The sequence below is a fragment of the Microplitis demolitor genome, chromosome 6 (genome assembly GCF_026212275.2).
Source record: "Microplitis demolitor isolate Queensland-Clemson2020A chromosome 6, iyMicDemo2.1a, whole genome shotgun sequence".
Taxonomy (NCBI): domain Eukaryota; kingdom Metazoa; phylum Arthropoda; class Insecta; order Hymenoptera; family Braconidae; genus Microplitis; species Microplitis demolitor.
The window spans coordinates 22,374,354-22,391,291 of record NC_068550.1 but is presented as its reverse complement, the minus strand read 5'-3'; positions in this window follow the sequence as shown (position 1 = coordinate 22,391,291).

Sequence of the window (16,938 nt, the reverse complement as noted above, 5' to 3'; positions counted from 1 at the left end):
TACCGAGCACAGGCTTGCATTTCGGTTATCAGCTGAATTCAAAGTTTTCAGTCAAGAGTCGCAAACTAGGTACAGCATTATCCTTAATTCTCATATTTAATAAAACCGATAAAAATCGCTTTTATAAATCAATAAAATAAATCACAAAGAAAAATCGCATCGCGAAAAAAAAGTTATAACACTGAAAAATATATCAAAGTATACATATATACAGCTATATGTCTGTATATACACATTAGGGCATCAGTTAGCTAAAAAATCGAGCAATTATTAAATCGTATCTCGGAAAAGAGTATAATAGAAAGAAATATTAAACAAATGTTTAACATTAAAATCTGTCTCCTTTAAAGAGCACTACTTTCATTTCCTGCAAAGGAAAACAAAGGAATTTTGAAATTCTATATAAATAAAAGTTTCCGTATCAAAAGAATTAAATTTACGAAAGGATAAATGTGTTTTTGGTTGTGAGTGCTAAGTTAAGTGTTAATTCAAATTTGTGAGCATTATTATATCCATAAAATTCAAATCTAAACGTAATAATCATTGTAGAACTTTGTGCTATATTTTGAGTGTAATTATTTAATGATTAAAATAATAAAAATATTCCTTTAAAGAGTATTAGCTCTATTTTCTTCAAAGAAAATTAAAGGAGTTTTTATTACCAAATTAGAACTGGAGTTTAAAATAAAGGAAAAAAAGAACATAAGTGACAACAAATTTTATGTATTATTCATAAAATAAGTTAAGTAGTAAGTCATCACCCCACCCTCATCCGGAGATTGCCTGCATCGAGACCTAGCAGCCAATTCAAGGGTCTACAGCGCGGGAACTATCTCAAGGAAAATATAAATATATATATATATATATATATATATATATATATATATATATATATACATATATACATATATATATATTTATATTATAACGGTGGGCCTTGGCTACTTCGTGTCCAGTAGCCACGAACCACAGTTACAAAATTTCCCGATTAAATAATTAATTAATAATAAATTATTAAATATAAATATAAATTATAATTGTTATATTGTTGGTTCTGGAACGCGGGAAATAGATCTCAGAGATGGGTCGACTCGTTTTGACCGGACACGCGGCTGAAATTAAACTTATTCTATAAGACACTGGTGATGAAAGTAAATTTTTAGACACCTAATTCAATTATTATATATAATAAATTTTATTTAACCAAATCCCCAAATATGTAAAAAATTTCCCTTTATATATTTTTAATTTCTTTTCGAAATGAATTAAGTGTCCAGTAACGATAAAGTAAATTTATTTAACACGTAATTATTTAATGGACACGGGGAAAAATAAAATCTAATAATTATTCACGCTATATTCGCGTTGAAGAGAGAGATATAAATAGTAATAATTTTATTATAAATCTTATCTGGATTTTATGTTCGACGTACTGTTGGTATCGGACGTCGCTGCATCTTGGACCTTCGTCGTGGATTCTAATCAGGTTTCTGGACTGCTGACGGGCTGGACACTTGGCAAATCACTCAGATAAACTTCACGACAATGAGAGTGGTTTTCTAAACCAGTTTGTAGAAATAATTATTCACAAGAATTAATTTAATTTTAAACAATGAACACTCTTAGGCGTGGCAGTTGGTTCCAGCGCTTGAACTTGAATGAATGTTCAGTCGATCCTTGAACTTGAGTGTCGATCGCTTGAGCTCGAATCGATCGCTTGAGCTCGAATCGATCGCTTGAGCTCGAATCGATCTCTTGAGCTCGAATCCTCTTTTATCTAGTCGTCTTAGGCCCCAACCTCCAATGACCCCTACCTAATTATGCGCACATGACCGATTTACGGTCACCTGCTGCGCGGAATCATCCCCTGTGGTCTAGCGCCTAACTCAGCCAAACTTAGCAATCAGGCTGTAATGAGAGAGAGAGAGAGAGAGAGAGACCAAATTCAGACAGAGACAGCGAGAGAACCGCACTCTCATGTCGTATACCAACGCTGCCCGTACAAAAGGTAAGGCCATTATAATTGACCTCTTTTCTTTTCAATTTTAACAACTTTTCCAACCAGCCTCAAAAATTTAAGAGAAAATAAGGACGCTCACGGAGAAAACGAGTCTCAAAAATATAGTAATAATTACAATATTTTAGTAAAATTTACTAACAGAAATGAATAAATACATTTCATTTTGTAATTATTCCAAAACGTTTAGTAAAATTTACAGTTCAGTAATTATTACAATATGCAGATTTTAAAAATTCCTATACGTAATAGATTTTTTACTATCATGATTGAATTTTTTTTAAACAGAGTTGTAAATTTTATTACATCAATTTTTAATAAATACAATACAACGGAAAGTATATTTTACAAAGCAATATAGTAAATATTACATTTCTGAGATTTGATAAATTATTGAACGGAATATAAATTTTGCTATTATAACGTTCTCTTCTATTTCGCGCGACCCACGGCGGAGTGTGGGGAACGCTCAATAGCCGTTATGCCTCTCCGTTGGTCTGAAACTGGAAAATAAAATAAACCCCGAGTCCAATGTCCCACCTGGAGATGTCCTGAATCTCCCTGGACTGGCTGCTCCGCTCAGGCTGGGTTAGAAATCCTAATTGGGCGCCAGTTCGTGTGCCCCACGAACAAAAAATCAACTCAAAATACCACAACGGAGAAGATAAAAATGAAAATAAAATAAAATGACAGGATAGCGATTTCAGATTTAGGAAAAAGGATAGCAAGAAAAAGATAGCACTAGTATAAATAAATAAATAAAATTTAAATGAAAAAAGAAACCGGGTTGGTGACCATTTGTTTTAATTGTCCATTAATTAATTAAATAATCAGCTAAATATATAACGCATACTCACATAAATAATGTTCAAAAAATCATAAAGCACTTACAAAATAATAATAATAGTATGCGCATATAAAATTAATTCAAACAATAATATTAATTCATAAACAATAAATGTATTGTAAAATAAAATCCTGATAACACTTAATATTTCACTCGCACAGGAAAATAGACCCGGATAATAAACTAATTATTAACGCAAATAATAGAATAATTATTTGCTAACTCAACTCAAAAATAACTATAATGCTGATTCAAATTAACAATAATTAATACCTCAAATTAATGATAACTAATCCGCAAATTAATAATACTTCTTAACCAATATTCAAATAAATCCTAATTAATAAATCAGTTTAGGAATAAATAATACGCCAAATAATAATTATTTTTTAAGCAATATCCCGCTGAATAATACCTAACAATTCAAATCAAATCAATGATAATTTATAAATAATACTCAGATACTAATACTTTCTAACTCAAATTATTAGTAATCGATACGCAAAGTACTAATATTTCTTAGCTTAGATTAGTAATATTTCATAAATTTTATCAATAATCATTCATAAATAATAATCAACATACTAAAAATTTATAACTCAAAAAAAACATTAATACTCAGCGCTGTGTATTGTATACATACATACATATATCAAACTATCGCAGCCCAGTCGCGTATGATGGTAATCACGTGATTTAAAATAGTAATACTAACACAACAAGTTCTTCACAATAAATATTCGTTATTTAAATAATAATAACTAATTGTGATTACAATTCCATCATCCACTGGACTCGATCAGTACTAATTTTATTCATATGCTTGTAATCAGAATCTACTACTAATAACAATAATATCTCATCAACTAAGTGATATTCACGCGATTGCAAATGGCCACCAACGCGGGAATGCAATGCTACACGCCAATGAATTAACGCAAAGGTACTTACAGATCGTTGGTGTACTCGGCACGTATGGACGATACTACTCTAGGTATTACAATGTGTAATAAATACCCCTTCACAATAACCGGAGCAACTTGGCAACAATAGCCCGAAATTATTTAATAAATAAATAGCAGAAAAAAAAAAACTCAAAATGTGCAATACAAAATTTAGCAACCAGGCACACACACTGCTCGTACAACAGTTTATCCACGTCTGACCATGGCAGCACGTGATTTTCATGCCGGCACCTCGACCGGCCATATTTTATATAGGCATCTCAGTTTAACCCATCGGAGCAATATCTCTGTCGCATTTTAATTTCAAATACTACCAACGACGACGTACCCGATGTCAATTGTGCAACATTGCCAATTCCCGACGTCAACTGCCCAAGTACCCGTGATATTATGACATTGACAGTAAATTAAATTGCCAAACCAATTAATAATGTATGTAAAATAATTATAAGTTTCATTTATACTAGAATAACTTGCTGCTGACAACTGTTGCGTCGCCGCGCATGCGCCGACCAACACAATAATTACAAGCATATAAATAAAACGAATAATTATCTCCCAGCCTCATAATTATACTTGTAACTTCAATATAATCAGTAATTTTTTCTTTTGCTGATTTCAGCGCAGTTTTCATCTAATGAAATAATTAAGTCCAAGCAGTGTAATAATAAATATAAAATCTTATATATATAAACAAAATAATCATAAAATTAATGAGTGTAGAGACGTGAGAGCAGCGTGTGCTGCCATCTGTTGCTCACCGACCTAATGTGAGACTGCCACGATATTTAAATATCGTGACACCCCCCCACCAGGCCGGTCTTAGCCCTATGCAAGACCTTTGGCCGAGACAACAGCAGTCTCTACATCCATTGGCGTGTTTAGTAACTCAGAGGTAACATCTCACTTACCGTCTTCTTCCAGCCAGAGGTAAGGACTAGGAATAGGTGATTACAAATGAAATGATGCATACTTATGAAATAGGCCGACACTTTAATGGAGATGTAAAATTAACATTTGACTACTCTACATCCAATGACGCGTGGCAACTGGGTATACCTTACGGCGTAAAACAATATCAAAGAATAATATAAATCGGACAACTAGCCCAACAGAAAACATAAATGATAAATGGCGAAACTAGAAAAGAATAAATGTTTATTGGAGCTCCGCTCTTCAACTCCTCATGAGAATGCCTGCCCCGGCTCCAATATTGCTCGCAACTCTCTAGCGAGTTATTGAGCCCGAGAATCCCACTCGTCGAGTCGATAGGTACGTATCACCACTGGGTCCCAAGTAAACTTGGGTAAACGAGGCAGCTCCCACAACTGCTCTGATACCGTTCGGCGGCACTTGCGGCAACGTCGGTCTACCATCTTCTCACAGCAGCAGATCATGCACCGGTTTCGGACTGCCAACCGAACTCTCCCGTGGGGCCCATAGCAACGGTCCGTATCGAAGAACCAGACACACTCATCACAGAACGGTCGTAACTCCGCTGGTGGGTTCGTGCAGCTACGCGCGCAATGGTCCCACGAGTAGCATCTCGCGCATCCTGCAGGGGCGACGCGGGTTGCCCATTGTCGCTGCCATGCTGCCACCTGCTGATGGAAAATCCCCTCCACTTCCACCTTCCATTCGGCGGTCCCTGGGGTAATACGATTCCTCTGGATATATTCCTGGGATACTGCCATTGCTGAAATAAAACCCCTTTCATTATTCCTATCAGCTCCTTAGCCAAGATTACCCCATAAGCGATAGCAGAAGATAGCAGAGATTAGCGAGTACAAAGAAGAAAGCAATAGCAGTAGAAGCCGCAGCTACTTAGACTAGAATAGACCAAGGGAGACATCATGCGACCACCAACACTGAATTCATGAACGTCAACGCGAATGTACCCTCGATCGCCTGAGTCACATTCTCAGCCCGCTTGAACAACTTCAGAAATTTTATATGATTACGACCTACTGGGTTACCCTCAAGAGTTTTCAATTCAACAATCACTGGTGTGACCACCTTATCAACCACCAATGGACCGACAAACCTTGGAGCCAACTTCCCAACCACTTGGTCGCTCTTCTTGGACAACACCTTGTTTGGCCGATACACATGATCCCCGACTCTAAAAACCCCCACTCGGCGAGTTTTATTGTAATACTTGGCATATCGTTCCGAAGCCCGACGGATGTTCTGGTTGACCACATCTCTCAAATCCACCATTCGATCCATGCGCTCTATCCAGGCTGATCGATCCACATCAGCATTGAGTTGAACTGCATCATTATGGTGCCCATAACATCTCATCGGACACGGATCTCGTCCAAAGTTGAGGAAAGCTGGACTCACTCCCAAGCTTTCATGATTGGCCGTGTTATAAGCGAATTGAAACTCGTGTATGTGCTTATCCCACTCCCGATGGTCGTCTTCCAAATAGCTCATGATCATGGTCTTAATATTCCGATTGACCCGCTCCACTGGGTTGGCTTGGGCATGATACGGTGGCGTAGTCATATGTTGTATCCCACACTCTTCCACGAGGGCTTGCACATCTTTGTTTACGTACTCTCGGCCGTTATCTGTCCAAAACACCTTTGGAGTACCCCATCGATTCAGGACCGCTTGTCTGAGCCCATGGGCCACGGTTTTTCCGTTGGCTGCCCGTACTGGAACACATTCAATCCAGCGTGTATACAAGTCTTCGAAAATTATCAGATAGGCGAATCCCGATTTTGACCGAGTGAATGACATGGTATCTGCAGCCACCACTTCCCATGGTTCCAGTGGCGCGCGAGTTTCCATCAATCCCAGCGGCTTCTGTTGGACCGGCTTAGCCTCAATACATGTTTCACACTCCGATACGTACTGACGAATATCCTTGGCCATACCTGGCCAATAGTACCGTGCTTTGGTCCGATCCAGGGTCTTCCGGATTCCCAAATGGCCTGATTGGGGGTGGTCATGAGCCTGTTGCAATACCCACCATTTATCCGTAGGTGGTACTACCAGTTTCCAACTTCCTTCACCCTCAGCAATCAAACTCTCCATTGGTGCCGACACTTGTTTATACATTCGGCCATTTTCCAATCGATATCCCACTATCGAGTTTGGATCGGCTTCCAACATTTGCCACTTTTCCGCGTACCAATCATCCTCTGCATCACCGTCCAGGGCATCTAACTCGTCTATCGGGCTTTCATCTCCTTCGAATCGCCGGGATAAGGCATCTGGGGCCTCATGTTCCGACCCACGGCGATACTCAATGCGCATGTCATATTCAGACAATTCCAGGGCCCATCTGGCCAATTTTCCTGTGGGGTCCCGTGTATTCATCAACCACCGGAGACTGGAATGATCTGTCACCACCGTGAATGTGTAGCCCTCCAGGTATGGACGAAATTTCCTCACTGCCCACACCACAGCCAGGCACTCTTTTTCTGTGGTGCTGTAGTTGGCTTCCGCTGGAGTTAACGATTTGCTGGCACACGCAATCAATCGTTCTTTGTCCTCTTCCCGTTGGACCAGCACTGCACCCAATCCCGATTGACTGGCGTCGGTGTATAACACAAATGGCAAAGAATAGTCAGGCGTACTCAAAACTGGTGCCTCTACTAGGGCCTGTTTCAATGCCTGGAATGAAGCTTCCTCAACTTCAGTCCACCTCCATTGGGTATTCTTGCGTGTTAACCTGAATAGGGGTCCAGCTACGCAGGCAACATTTTTCAGGTGCCGATGATACCAGTTGATCATTCCATTAAATCGCCGAACTTGTCTCACGGTCTTTGGTGTCGGATAGTTCACAATTGGCTCGATTTTTTCTGGGTCTGGCCTCAATCCATCCTTATCCAGCAAGAAACCCAAAAATCGAGCTTGAGATTGGCAGAATTTGCTCTTCTCAAAATTTAAAGTAAACCCTGCCTCTCGTATCCGCCTCAGGACTTCTGCCAATACCTCTAGATGTTTTTCAAATGTCGGAGTGATCACTATGATGTCGTCCAAGTACGCTGCAGCATACGGTTTTAGATCTGGGGTGATGATACGATCAATTCCCCGCTGGAAGGTGGCCGGCGCATTACACAACCCCATTGGCATCCTCTTGTACTGATAGAGGCCTCGTCCAGGTACCCAGAACGCTGTATATGGCCGACATTGTTCAGTCAGCAGGATCTGATAATACGCAGAATTCATATCAATTGTCGAAATGTAATGGGCTTCACCACAGCCATCCAGTACTTCATGTATTGGAGGTGACCGATAGGTGTCACGTTCGGTCACTGCATTAACATCTCGGAAATCCACACACATTCTGTACTTTCCATTGGGTCGCTTTACCATTACCGGTTGACTTAGCCATTCGGACGACGCCGCTGGTTCAATTATGTCCTCAGTTACCATTTGATCCACAATTTCTTGCATGGCTTCCAGCACCACTGGCGATCGCCGATAGACCCGTTGTTTGACCGGTTTATGTGTTTTCAGCCTGATGTCATGCTCCACCAAATGCGTCAAACCCAACCCTGGTGCCATCAAACTCTTCTGATGTTCGATAAACTGTTGCAACCGTTTTGTTTCCTCACCAGTCAGCTCTTGCAGCGCACACAGTGATTTCCGGGCACCAACCGCCGTTTCTCGACTCAACTCATGCCACTCGCCATCGCGTATCCGCCATAAGTTACGTTGCAGGTCCAATTGCATCTGGAAGTGGTCAATGAAATTCATACCAATTAGATTTAGCAACCCCAGTCGTGGTATATAGTGGATTGGAAATGTCACCTCTTCGACATTATCCAATTTAAATACCGGTCCAATCACACCTCCACTCACATCGGTGGTATGATTGGCCATACCAAATCTAGTAGGTGTGTCTTCCATCATATATGGACACCCTGAGTCCATAAGTTCCTTGGCAAATGACCCAAACGCTGTAGTCTTGGCACCCGTGTCAATAATAGCAATGCGAGACATTCCTGCAGCATTTATTGTAACCATTGGCCGAGCCCGCCCTGTCTTGAACCTCCAAAACCCACTGGTGATTCGTGAACTCGCCCGATCCCACGATGGCTGTACTGCATGTAACGTATCCGTCAACACGTCCATTGTCGCGTCTAATTCTTGCGCAGAACCTCCATTGGACTGATGACTGCTGGCGTGTACCTCGACCTTGACCCGAATACGTTGTGTTTGTACTGTCGGTTGAGGGATTACCACGCTATGGGAACCGTCACCCTCTATTGGCGGCTCGCATTGGCGTTTTTTGGCTGTACCGACCTCGGTGGACACTGGCAAGTTACTGCAGTCTTGCCCACGGTGCCACATCGAGGACACACATCACGGTGAGGTTCACGGCAGTCGTAACTCAGATGCTGCAGTGAACCACAGTTGAAGCAGAAGCGTGGACGCCGGAATGATGGCACACGCGGGTTCAACCGTCCCATGTTACGTGATGTTGACGTATTAGGGGTACTGTCACTGACTGGTACCACTGGCGCTGCTGGAGGGGGATTCTGTCTCACCACAGGTGCCTTTGATCCAGCTTGGGTGTTGGTACTGGCTGTAATACCCACTGGGGCCAAGTCTTGTCCCAATTTACGTTTTTCACGTTTCTTGGCCTTTCCAAGTTTGGCCTGTTCCACTGGTGGCTGTTGCTGAGTGCCATTCACAGATTCATGCGCTTCCACGGCATGAAGCAACCCTTTATGTTCACGGGGTTGTTTTGGGCCATATGCATACGAGCATTCTTTAACGAATGCTTCTTCCCGTGGTGGTGGGGCTCGTCTGGTCTTCATAGCCCGCCATTTCTCCTCCAAACGAGTCGCCTCATACAACAACGCCTGGTAAGTGTCAAACTTACCAGCTGGGCAGTGGTCCCAGTACTCTGGACGTAGTCCCTGGCACGCACGACGAACCTGTCGCGACTCCTCTGGTGGATGCCGTAGTCTCGAGTACAGACTTTGCAAACAAATCAAATAATTTCTGGCTGACTCCTTGTCGCCCTGATTCCGAGCTCTGATATCGGCTTTGATTTCCCGCTGGCGTCTTCCTCCAGTGAACCAGGTTCGAAATTCATCCTTGAATTGTTCCCATCGAGTCCACCGTTCGAAATTGGCTGAGCACCAGGTTGCAGCCACGCCAGTGAATACTTCCGGCAAGACTGCCAAACGATCTTCGTGACGAATACCCGCACTACGCATGAGCACTGATAATCGCCGCAGGAATTCATCCCCAGTCATTGAGCCATCCCCAGCGAATGACAGCTTCCAATTACGCGCGATGGCCCCGTAATCACGGTCACGGCCTCGTGACCTCGATCTTGACCGTCGTTCTGCCCTCTGACTAGCATATGAATCGTTTGACGACCATGACTGAGTCCCACTGGAGTCTGAATCGTCGTCACGATGCTGTGATCCCCTTTGGCGATGGTGATGGGTCGATCCCTGACCCTGGTTTGCCTCTGGTGGCCAATTAACATGCACATTTGACGTGGATGTAGTGCATGCCGGTGGTAATGTGCTCATCTGAGTTCCACTTGAATTTACTGTGCGCGTGACAGCTCCATGACCTCCCATTGGTCCAGCTGCTGTGTGAATGGTGCTCAAGTGGGAGGGTAATGTAGTCACAGCACAACTCCGGATTGGTGATGATGCTCGGAATGGGTCCAATGGCCGTGTCACAGTCGCCATGGTGTTTCCGACGGTCATATTGGCTACCATCGTCGTGATTTTGTTCTCGAACACCCGTAATACCTCCACGATATCACGATGAGTCGCAAATGCATCCATTGGCCCAGGTTGCGACGACTCTGAGCTTACAGCGACCGCTGGTGCACTTGTCACTGGCACCACTGGAGCCCCAGACGTTGCAGGTACTCCCAATTGGCTTCCCAGCGGTCGAATTCTCTCCAGGATGGCCACCTCGGCCCGTTCACGGCCCACAGCTGACTCCCGGACCAGTTCATCCACCAAGGGGTCCCATAAGGCTTCTTTGCCATCGTCCCGGTCCATCAGACGCTTCACCCGGTCCCGAATGACTTCATCTGACCCGTGGTGGTTCAACCATCGGCTACGCAGATATTCCCGAAGAGCTGGCACATCCACGTATTCAGGAATTGTATTGGAATCAGATGGAATCTCGTCAACTGCTGGACTCCATCTTACGTTCAGAGCCCCTAACGCCCTCTGGTGGTATCGATTCAATCGATTTCTCAATATTTGTGGCGATCCAAATGTCGATAACCCAAAACTGGCCAACAGCATTTTGAGTTTGGACGGTGGTTGGTCCATCAACCAAGTGAGCTCCGATGGTGGAAGCGTGTCATCACAATCGTGGTCTTCCACGTCCTCTAGATTTAGGGTCTCGTTTCCTGGACGTCTGTCCACCGATGCCAACTCAGCTGCCAATGGGATAGGTACAGGTTGCTGGTCCGCGTTTGGTTGCCCGTTTGGGGGCTCATCCCCATTACCACCACGCATTCTCTTGCACGCGTCTAACAATGCGCTGGATTCATCCCAAATTTGACGCCACGAATCCATTTTCTTTTTAAAACAAAGTACCGACTTAAATAACGAATACAAAAAGTCGACCAATTGGTGAAATAACAAACAAAATATAACCAAGCAATCGTAACAAACAACCCGAAATCTGATCTTGTAACCTAATTCTCCGCACCTAGACCTGAAATTCAAAATAAAATCGACCCGTACGATTTAATGGCTCCCTCGCCCCACGTTGGGCGCCATATAACGTTCTCTTCTATTTCGCGCGACCCACGGCGGAGTGTGGGGAACGCTCAATAGCCGTTATGCCTCTCCGTTGGTCTGAAACTGGAAAATAAAATAAACCCCGAGTCCAATGTCCCACCTGGAGATGTCCTGAATCTCCCTGGACTGGCTGCTCCGCTCAGGCTGGGTTAGAAATCCTAATTGGGCGCCAGTTCGTGTGCCCCACGAACAAAAAATCAACTCAAAATACCACAACGGAGAAGATAAAAATGAAAATAAAATAAAATGACAGGATAGCGATTTCAGATTTAGGAAAAAGGATAGCAAGAAAAAGATAGCACTAGTATAAATAAATAAATAAAATTTAAATGAAAAAAGAAACCGGGTTGGTGACCATTTGTTTTAATTGTCCATTAATTAATTAAATAATCAGCTAAATATATAACGCATACTCACATAAATAATGTTCAAAAAATCATAAAGCACTTACAAAATAATAATAATAGTATGCGCATATAAAATTAATTCAAACAATAATATTAATTCATAAACAATAAATGTATTGTAAAATAAAATCCTGATAACACTTAATATTTCACTCGCACAGGAAAATAGACCCGGATAATAAACTAATTATTAACGCAAATAATAGAATAATTATTTGCTAACTCAACTCAAAAATAACTATAATGCTGATTCAAATTAACAATAATTAATACCTCAAATTAATGATAACTAATCCGCAAATTAATAATACTTCTTAACCAATATTCAAATAAATCCTAATTAATAAATCAGTTTAGGAATAAATAATACGCCAAATAATAATTATTTTTTAAGCAATATCCCGCTGAATAATACCTAACAATTCAAATCAAATCAATGATAATTTATAAATAATACTCAGATACTAATACTTTCTAACTCAAATTATTAGTAATCGATACGCAAAGTACTAATATTTCTTAGCTTAGATTAGTAATATTTCATAAATTTTATCAATAATCATTCATAAATAATAATCAACATACTAAAAATTTATAACTCAAAAAAAACATTAATACTCAGCGCTGTGTATTGTATACATACATACATATATCAAACTATCGCAGCCCAGTCGCGTATGATGGTAATCACGTGATTTAAAATAGTAATACTAACACAACAAGTTCTTCACAATAAATATTCGTTATTTAAATAATAATAACTAATTGTGATTACAATTCCATCATCCACTGGACTCGATCAGTACTAATTTTATTCATATGCTTGTAATCAGAATCTACTACTAATAACAATAATATCTCATCAACTAAGTGATATTCACGCGATTGCAAATGGCCACCAACGCGGGAATGCAATGCTACACGCCAATGAATTAACGCAAAGGTACTTACAGATCGTTGGTGTACTCGGCACGTATGGACGATACTACTCTAGGTATTACAATGTGTAATAAATACCCCTTCACAATAACCGGAGCAACTTGGCAACAATAGCCCGAAATTATTTAATAAATAAATAGCAGAAAAAAAAAAACTCAAAATGTGCAATACAAAATTTAGCAACCAGGCACACACACTGCTCGTACAACAGTTTATCCACGTCTGACCATGGCAGCACGTGATTTTCATGCCGGCACCTCGACCGGCCATATTTTATATAGGCATCTCAGTTTAACCCATCGGAGCAATATCTCTGTCGCATTTTAATTTCAAATACTACCAACGACGACGTACCCGATGTCAATTGTGCAACATTGCCAATTCCCGACGTCAACTGCCCAAGTACCCGTGATATTATGACATTGACAGTAAATTAAATTGCCAAACCAATTAATAATGTATGTAAAATAATTATAAGTTTCATTTATACTAGAATAACTTGCTGCTGACAACTGTTGCGTCGCCGCGCATGCGCCGACCAACACAATAATTACAAGCATATAAATAAAACGAATAATTATCTCCCAGCCTCATAATTATACTTGTAACTTCAATATAATCAGTAATTTTTTCTTTTGCTGATTTCAGCGCAGTTTTCATCTAATGAAATAATTAAGTCCAAGCAGTGTAATAATAAATATAAAATCTTATATATATAAACAAAATAATCATAAAATTAATGAGTGTAGAGACGTGAGAGCAGCGTGTGCTGCCATCTGTTGCTCACCGACCTAATGTGAGACTGCCACGATATTTAAATATCGTGACACTATTCATGAAATAAAATTTACTACGTGTATTATGAATTTTATTATGCGCATAAGAAATACTACTAAGTACATAGTATACAAAAATTACTAAACGTTTAGTAATTTTGTACTATGTTGAAACCATATCGTTGTAACCCGGCGTACGCTTCACTCAGTTCTGCCCAAACGGCTTTGGAATAGTGTGTACTGTTAACCTGTCTTCAGGAAACATAACCTATAAAATTGTATAGTGATTATTTGAGTGAAGGTGAAATATATGTGCATGTGCTTGTGATTAAAAAAAGTGAAAATGGAACTGCCGGTTAAAGACGCTCCTTTGGAATCTAACAGCATCTTAATACTTATTATATTATTATATATAATCATAATTAATGTCTTTTCCTACAAATACACAACATATTGTACTATGACAATAACTTTTTAAATTAAATGTTTTGTTATAACAATAATAGCAAATTGAATCATTTATTTATCCTTTATAGACTCACTGAATTTTTTATGATGAATAATTTTTAAATTAGATAAATAGTTATAAATCTAGTTAACACTAAATTGTTAACTAGTGTACAGTCAACTATGCTCGAATCAATGATTTCAAATTAATTAATTATACTTTAAAAATGTAATTGTTTATAAATCTTTTTAATAGTCACATATATATATTTGTTTATAAGTATGAAAAGATTCATGTATTAAGATAAAAAAATGCATTATGTATTTATTAATAATTCGTATAAATATATTATTTTTTACAATCAGTTAATTTTAATTCTTACTTTTCAAATTACGGAAGCTTATTGTAATTATTAATTGCAATTATTCCTAAGCAGGTTTTGTACTATTCCATATTTGCGATGTATATTTTACTAAAGAGTATAGTAAATATTCCAATATTCGTGCTTTAAAAATTACTAAACGATTTACAATTATTCCTAAGCAGGTTTTGTACTATTCCATATTTGGGATGTATATTTTACTAAACAGTATAGTAAATATTCCAATATTCGTACTTTCAAAATTACTAAACGACTTACAATTATTACTAATGAGGTTTTTTACTATTTCATATTTGAGATGTATATTTTACTAAGCAGTATAGTAAATATTCCTTTATCCGTATTGTAAAAATTACTAACCACGATAAGTAAAATATACTAATGTGATTAATAATATTTACTATATTTTCAATAGCGGTTCAACATTACAATCTAAATATAGTAATTTTTACCCATATTTTTTAGTAAAAATTACTATATTTTTTTCTCCGTGCTGTTAAGTTAAAATCGTATGTATTGATTAGCGCATTTTTTACATTCATCTATCTCTAAAGATAACTCTATTTTAACCGAATTAGAAATAAAAAGAAAGTCCACATCGAAACGTATCCCAAAATAAACAAATTAAGGCTTGAACTGAACATTTGAGCCGAAAATTGCATTGTTTAGTCCGAACGCCTAATCCAGGCAACCAAAATAATTAAATAAATAATAGTCGGATATAACAATAGTAAGAACTCTGGCAAGCGAAAATTGCGTGGTATGAACTAATTGCTTAAACTACCTCTAAAAATACATATATAAATTTATATGAATACAAGTATAAACGCAGTGCACAAAGTAAAAGTGAACTTTACTTTAATGACGTTGACAGTTGGATCAGTAAGGTAGAAATTGACTTTACTAGGCCTAGTGGAACGTGCTTCGATAAAATTATTTATATAGAATTTCAAAATTCCTTTATTTTCCTTTGCAGGAAATGGAAGTAGTGCTCTTTAAAGGAGACAGATTTTAATGTTAAACATTTGTTTAATATTTCTTTTGTGGGGGTCATTCCTCCCACCCACTCCTGGTAGTTGAACATATTTTAATTATTTTTATTATTATTATTGAATCAAAGAATTATTGTTAGTATTTACATTTATTTACTTAGCGATTTAAGTAACATTAGGATTAATTATTATGATTGGTAATTGGTAGCATTTATTACTTAAAACTTTTTACTTGAGCCTAACTGTGAAGCAACACCATAAGTTATACGGGATTATAATTTAAGCGGTGACGCTAAACAAAGTGGGAATATTTTTGTCCGCTGCAGAATATTTTGGGAAATTTTAGTTTATTGTAATATTCCGACAATATAATAAAATTCGCATCTGCAGCCGGCAAGAATGTCATGAACTTAAGTGTGCAATTGTTATAAGATTAAGATAAATATTTTGTAAGTGTTGTCGGCTGAGACTTATGGGTTTTTCCCAAATCTTCTTTTCACATCCTCAATATTTATGACCTATTTTTTACTGAGAGCAATTAAAGGATTAGGGCCCGTCGTCGGCTGGCCAGCGACCCGGACCCAGTATCTCAATAAAATTGTTTCTCTCCTTCCTTTTTCTCTATCTCTAACTCTCTTGGTACTCAGCTTGCATCCCTATACTTGCACCTACGTAAGCCCCTATTACTACGACCACTACCCATGTGCAGGCAACTAGATGCACATACTATTTTCTCTATTTTTTTGCTACGAAGACTATCCCTCGGTACCCCCCTCTCTAAAAGAGTGAAGGACCCGAAGGATGATATTCGAAAAAGACAGTTCCTCTCGACCTATCGACCTATAAGCCTCGCCGGTCAATTCCTCGTCTATTTTCTTAGTTCACGCGTGTAACTTTAATATTAAATAAATCTTTATTAAACTCGAGCAACGTTCATTTACGTACAGTAACCCCCTACTTCCCAAAGTGGTGACCCCTTGTCTTTACGATATTTATTGTTACATTGTGTTAATATTTCTCTGTGTATTTTATATCTGGTGATTCACGGTGGGTTACGGTGTAAACATTGTGTGCGCGTGTTAACAGTTCGAGTATTTAGTTGAAGTGAGTAATTAATAAATCCTATTAACAATGGATCCGGAGATGTGGTTCGCGATGGTCTAATCGCAATTTATGAGAAACCGCGTTACCGACAAACAGATGCAATATGTTAACGTGTTAGCAACGTTACCTGCGGAATACGCGACCGAGGTGCGCGACATAATTCTGAAACCACTAACAGCCACTCTGTATGACGAGTTAAAAGAGCAACTCATCAAAAGACTGAGCATTAGCCAAGAAGAGAATACGCGAAGGCTGTTAGAGGCTGAGAAGATCGGGGATGAAAAACCGTCCCAATATCTACGCCGTC